This window comes from Porites lutea, chromosome 5 (genome assembly GCF_958299795.1).
Source record: "Porites lutea chromosome 5, jaPorLute2.1, whole genome shotgun sequence".
Lineage (NCBI taxonomy): Eukaryota > Metazoa > Cnidaria > Anthozoa > Scleractinia > Poritidae > Porites > Porites lutea.
In genome coordinates this window covers 18,964,372-18,970,654 of record NC_133205.1, presented here as the reverse complement: position 1 = coordinate 18,970,654, position 6,283 = coordinate 18,964,372, and the positions used below count along the sequence as shown (strand labels likewise).

General features: G+C 37.3%; 1 long non-coding RNA gene across 1 annotated transcript; it reads left to right on the top strand.

The window, feature by feature from the left end:
• Positions 1–225: 225 nt before the first annotated feature.
• On the top strand, positions 226–4,106 carry LOC140937489 (uncharacterized). The gene is made up of 2 exons (XR_012165475.1): positions 226–373; positions 3,988–4,106. It is a non-coding gene; the product is annotated as an uncharacterized lncRNA (long non-coding RNA).
• Positions 4,107–6,283: the final 2,177 nt, after the last annotated feature.

Genomic DNA, 6,283 nt, shown 5'->3' with positions numbered 1-6,283 from the left:
CTAGCTGCACAATAACAATAAAAAATTCCGAAGATCTACAAGCTTTCTCGCTGTACAGTCAGCTGTACAATAACAATTATAAATTCCGAGAAAAAAAAAGTATTGATGCAAGCCGTAAGCGCTAACGATCTAGCCTTTTGAAACCGACAAACGAACTCTCAACAGTTGAAGACGAAGGAGTTTAGAGGATTTGCCCGCTATTTTTCGAATATTTTTATATTTGGTCCCCTGTTGCGCAAGCGCCTCGCTCTGATCTTTTGTCGCTGACCAGTAACACAATGGCTCAAACTGGTGTCACTGGCGGGAGATCGGCGGGAAAATCACAGTTAAACGTCGTTGAAAGCGTGTGGGCTTGTAATTTTGGAATCAAAAGGTAATTTTTACGTAGTTCTATTTATCGTTAATGTATAAATAGCGATGCATGTTTAATACTTCCAGAAAAAAAACCTAAAGAGCGATTTATTTAAGCTAATTTAAGCTGACATCGATTTTCTCTCAGTATAAGCTCTACCATCAATAAGGTTATTCATATGCATCTGGTAAGCACAAACGCTCAAGCGTACACAAAATTTACCTAGAAAAGCGAGTTGCGTTTCTCTTGTACTCACTCATCACTTTCTCATATAAGGGGTATCTTCTTGGAGAGCCTATACTCGAAAAGCAGTAATTATTTCACCGTCACCAAAACAAATGCAGGTTGCCAGAGGCCACCAGGCAGGACCAGGTGCTGATCATGTGAGATTTTATTGCTTATGGTGCAGAATGCCAGTGACGGCTTTTAGTCAGATCTTTGAGTTTCTGCACCCTTTCCAGTGAACACATATTAAGCAGCAGATTTTGTGTTACTTGAATAACATGGTGCTTTCAAATATGACAGTGGCCATAGCTTTCTAGAGATTCAACAATTATGATGTGAGATTTTATTGCTTATGGTGCAGAATGCGAGTGACGGCTTTTAGTCAGATCTTTGAGTTTCTGCACCCTTTCCAGTGAACACATATTAAGCAGCAGATTTTGTGTTACTTGAATGACATGGTGCTTTCAATGACAGTCGCTATAGCTTTCTAGAAATTTAACAATTGTGATGCGAGATTTTATTGCTTATGGTGCAGAATGAGAGTGACGGCTTTAAGTCAGATCTTTGAGTTTCTGCACCCTTTCCAGTGAACACATATTAAGCAGCAGATTTTGTGTTCCTTGAATGACATGGTGCTTTCAATGACAGTGGCCATAGCTTTCTTGAAATTTAACAATTATGATGTGAGATTTTATTGTTTATGGTGCAGAATGCGAGTGACGGCTTTTAGTCAGATCTTTGAGTTTCTGCACCCTTTTCAGTGAACACATATTAAGCAGCAGATTTTGTGTTACTTGAATAACATGGTGCTTTCAAATACGACAGTGGCCATAGCTTTCTAGAGATTCAACAATTATGATGTGAGATTTTATTGCTTATGGTGCAGAATGCGAGTGACGGCTTTTAGTCACATCTTTGAGTTTCTGCACCCTTTCCAGTGAACACATATTAAGCAGCAGATTTTGTGTTCCTTGAATGACATGGTGCTTTCAATGACAGTGGCTATGGCTTTCTAGAGATTTAACAATTGTGATGCGAGATTTTATTGCTTATGGTGCAGAATGAGAGTGACGGCTTTTAGTCAGATCTTTGAGTTTCTGCACCCTTTCCAGTGAACACATATTAAGCAGCAGATTTTGTGTTCCTTGAATGACATGGTGCTTTCAATGACAGTGGCCATAGCTTTCTTGAAATTTAACAATTATGATGTGAGATTTTATTGTTTATGGTGCAGAATGCGAGTGACGGCTTTTAGTCAGATCTTTGAGTTTCTGCACCCTTTCCAGTGAACACATATTAAGCAGCATATTTTGTGTTCCTTGAATGACATGGTGCTTTCAGTGACTGTGATGTGAGTTTTTATGCTTATGGTGCAGAATGCGAGTGACGGCTTTTAGTCAGATCTTTGAGTTTCTGCACCCTTTCCAGTGAACACGTATTAAGCAGCAGATTTTGTGTTACTTGAATAAGATAGTGCTTTCAATGACAGTGGCCATAGCTTCCTAGAAGTTTAACAATTATGATGTGAGATTTTATTGTTTATGGTGCAGAATGCGAGTGACGGCTTTTAGTCAGATCTTTGAGTTTCTGCACCCTTTCCAGTGAAAACATATTAAGCAGCAGATTTTGTGTTCCTTGAATGACATGGTGCTTTCAATGACGGTGGCCATAGCTTTCTAGAAATTTAACAATTATGATGTGAGATTTTATTGTTTATGGTGCAGAATGCGAGTCACGGCTTTTTGTCAGATCTTTGAGTTTCTGCACCCTTTTCAGTGAACACATGTTAAGCAGCAGATTTTGTGTTACTTGAATAACATGGTGCTTTCAATGACGGTGGCCATAGCTTTCTAGAGATTCAACAATTCTGATGTGAGATTTTATTGCTTATGGTGCAGAATGCGAGTGGCGGCTTTTTGTCAGATCTTTGAATTTCTGCACCTTTTCCAGTCAACACATATTAAGCAGCAAATTTTGTATCACTTGAATGACTAATTGCACACAAATGGTGCTTTCAATGACAGTAGCCATAGCTTTCTAGAGTTTTGACAATTATTATGTGAGCTGTGTTTTATTTTTTCTTTGACACAGGGTTATGCAGCAGGCGATGGAGTGTCCACCGATATCAGGTGAAAAGACTTGCTTCAGTTTTTTTTCAGGAACTCACAGTTACTGCTTTGGTACTGAGATGAACTTTCAGCGACATTGTGTGACAAAAAGAGAGAAAAAAAAGCGATTCATGATAACACCAGTTAAACTCTTTGTTAGTAGTATTATTCATTAGTTTCAAACGATGCTAATAATTATATGTATGTAAAAGTAGAAATCATCTTGCCACTTTTTACCCAGCTATACTATAAAGCGTCAAATGAAAGGCCTGGGTGTGTTCTGGATTTTTCTTATGAGCTTCGCAACAATTGTTACTACAGTTGAACATTCCTGTTGATGGGAGCCATCACAACTTGTTTTTGCCCCTCTACATCCACTCCAGCTGAGGCGAATCTTGAAAATATCCTTTGGACTGGCATAAACGCCGAGGGTCCTCCTGGATAGAATTTGTTTTTTAGACGCTGATTGGGTTGCCATATAGAGTAGTCAGGATTCCTCATGCGAGCGAGCGAGTGCACGTGGTTTGTCTTGACCCAAAAGGTCAACTTAATGTCACTTGAAATTATTAATTTTCAAGAATCACAAAGATGTTTTGTTAAGCTTTAATTAAGTAATTAAAGACTCTGAAATACAAGCGTTCTTTCTGCGTTACTTTTACGAATGTTTAAGTTCAAATTAAAGATGAGGAAAGATCTGAGATCATTTAAATTTGCTTTAATTGGAAATTAAAGGTGCTACATTTTAATAGCTAATTTTGGAATAAATTAAAGACAATTAAAACGAGACCTAAAGGTTATTAGTCTTTAATGTAACCAAAAGGTCAATTAAAGGTAAACTAAAGGGACAGAAAACCTTTCGGAAATTTAATGTCACAATTAAAGGTAATTAAAGATGGAACAGAACTTTTGGTGAGCTTTAATTTTGCACTTAAGACACCAAAATGAAAGCGTTCTTCCTGTGCAGATCTTTGAGTTTCTGCACCCTTTCCAGTGAACACATATTAAGCAGCAGATTTTGTGTTACTTGAATAACATGATGCTTTCAATGACAGTGGCCATAGCTTTCTAGAGATTCAACAATTCTGATGTGAGATTTTATTGCTTATGGTGCAGAATGCGAGTGACGGCTTTTTGTCAGATCTTTGAGTTTCTGCACCTTTTCCAGTCAACACATATTAAGCAGCAAATTTTGTATCACTTGAATGACTAATTGCACGCAAATGGTGCTTTCAATGACAGTAGCCATAGCTTTCTAGAGTTTTGACAATTATGATGTGAGGTTTTATTTTTTCTTTGACACAGGGTTATGCAGCAGGCGATGGAGTGTCCACCGATATCAGGCGAAAAGACTTGCTTCAGTTTTCTTTCAGGAATTCACAGTTACTGCTTTGGTACTGAGATGAACTTTCAGCGACATTGTGTGACAAAAAGAGAATAAAAAAAGCAATTCATGATAACACCAGTTAAACTTTTTATTAGTAGTATTATTCATTAGTTTCAAACGATGCTAATAATTATATGTATGTAAAAGTAGAAATCATCTTGCCACTTTTTACCCAGCTATACTGTAAAGCGTCAAATGAAAGGCCTGGGTGTGTTCTGGATTTTTCTTATGAGCGCCGCAACAATTGTTATTACAGTTGAACATTCCTGTTATTGGGAGCCATCACAACTTGTTTTTGCCCCTCTACATCCACTCCAGCTGAGGCGAATCTTGAAAATATCCTTTGGACTGGCATAAACGCCGAGGGTCCTCCTGGATAGAATTTGTTTTTTAGACGCTGATTGGGTTGCCATATAGAGTAGTCAGGATTCCTCATGCGAGCGAACGAGTGCACGTGGTTTGTCTTGACCCAAAAGGTCAACTTAATGTCACTTGAAATTAGTAATTTTCAAGAATCGCAAAGATGTTTTGTTAAGCTTTAATTAAGTATCCGAAAAGACTCTGAAATACAAGCGTTCTTTCTGCGTTACTTTTACGAATGTTTAAGTTCAAATTAAAGATGAGGAAAGATCTAAGATCATTTAAATTTGCTTTAATTGGAAATTAAAGGTGCTACATTTTAATAGCTAATTTTGGAATAAATTAAAGACAATTAAAACGAGACCTAAAGGTTATTAGTCTTTAATGTAACCAAAAGGTCAATTAAAGGTAAACTAAAGGGACAGAAAACCTTTCGGAAATTTAATGTCACAATTAAAGGTAATTAAAGATGGAACAGAACTTTTGGTGAGCTTTAATTTTTCACTAAAGACACCAAAATGAAAGCGTTCTTCCTGTGTTTATTTAAAGTACTATTCTTCCTTCTTTTGCAATGGGAAATAAGTATACTTCAAATCTACTGCAGCAGTATAAATGACCATTAAAAGGCATAACATTGTACTAGCTACTGCTCTCTCTTAATGGAAACATTAATTACATGTAACTGTAATTTAAAATAAATTGTGCAAAACGCCTCAAAACGGATGTAAATTAAAAGTATCAGTTCCCTTCAATGTCAATTAAAAAGCAAATTCAGTTTAGTCCTTCTCGATTCTATTAGCCAATCTGCAAATGAAATTGACATTAGGACCATCACAGAATTTGATAGAAACACACATAAGAAACGATCGGTCCCTAAATTACTTACATGCATTCGTGCATGCATCGAAGCTTACGTTTAAATCCAAAAGAGCAAGAAAAATTGTCACGTGTGATAAAAATGACCAAAAAAACAGCCGTGCGTTCTCACTTTAACGTACTTTTTTCTTCCATTCGGCATTGAGCTTCTGCTTCCGTAGAACGACAGGTAAATATCGATAAACAGAGACTGACTTCGATCTTTACTTGCGAACTCAAGGCTGTATATGTACGAAGCTCAAGCAGTTTCCTTTACTCTGACCTCAGTTCAGATCTCATGCTTGTCCCTCACATATTGTTTGTTAAATTAACCGGTGAAAAAAAAAAACAGCACATGCACAAAGATCTCAAAGATCTAGATCGATCCGAACGTTCAGAAACCAAGATGGCCGCACTCGGACGGGACGATGAAAGACTGGATCCTAGCAACCGTGTTTTGACGGTTTTGGCGCGAATTTCTGAACGCGGCTGCCAAACGCTCTTCATTCGTTGGATGACGTGTATCCATTGAACCGCAGAGAACTGCAAGAACAGGACTTTCATTTTTTTCCTAAGCTTTCCTACATCGATTTGTAATCCTTTTCTTCGATGATTTCATTTTAATAATGGGAGACTGACTGAAAAGGTAAGTGCTGTCCTTTCCTTTCGATAAATGGGTTATCTTTATATTTTTTTTTCACTCTTTTGTAAAAAGATGTCGATGCTTGTGAACTTTAGAAAGGAATGAACTACATTTTAGTTTCTTCTCCCGATCTGCTTCTTCTCATTTTTCTTTACTAAAACGGTCGTGCGTTCATTTGAAGTTCAGCTATTAAGATTAATAATGTTTTAAACAACAATAAAGCAGCATAGTTCTTGTAGTGAACACATTCAGTTTTAGCTCCATAATCGGTCAGTGTAAAACGCAGACTGCGGACCAGGGGTAAAATGCAGCCTGAGTGTAAAATGCAGACTGCAGACTAAGAGTAAAACACAGGC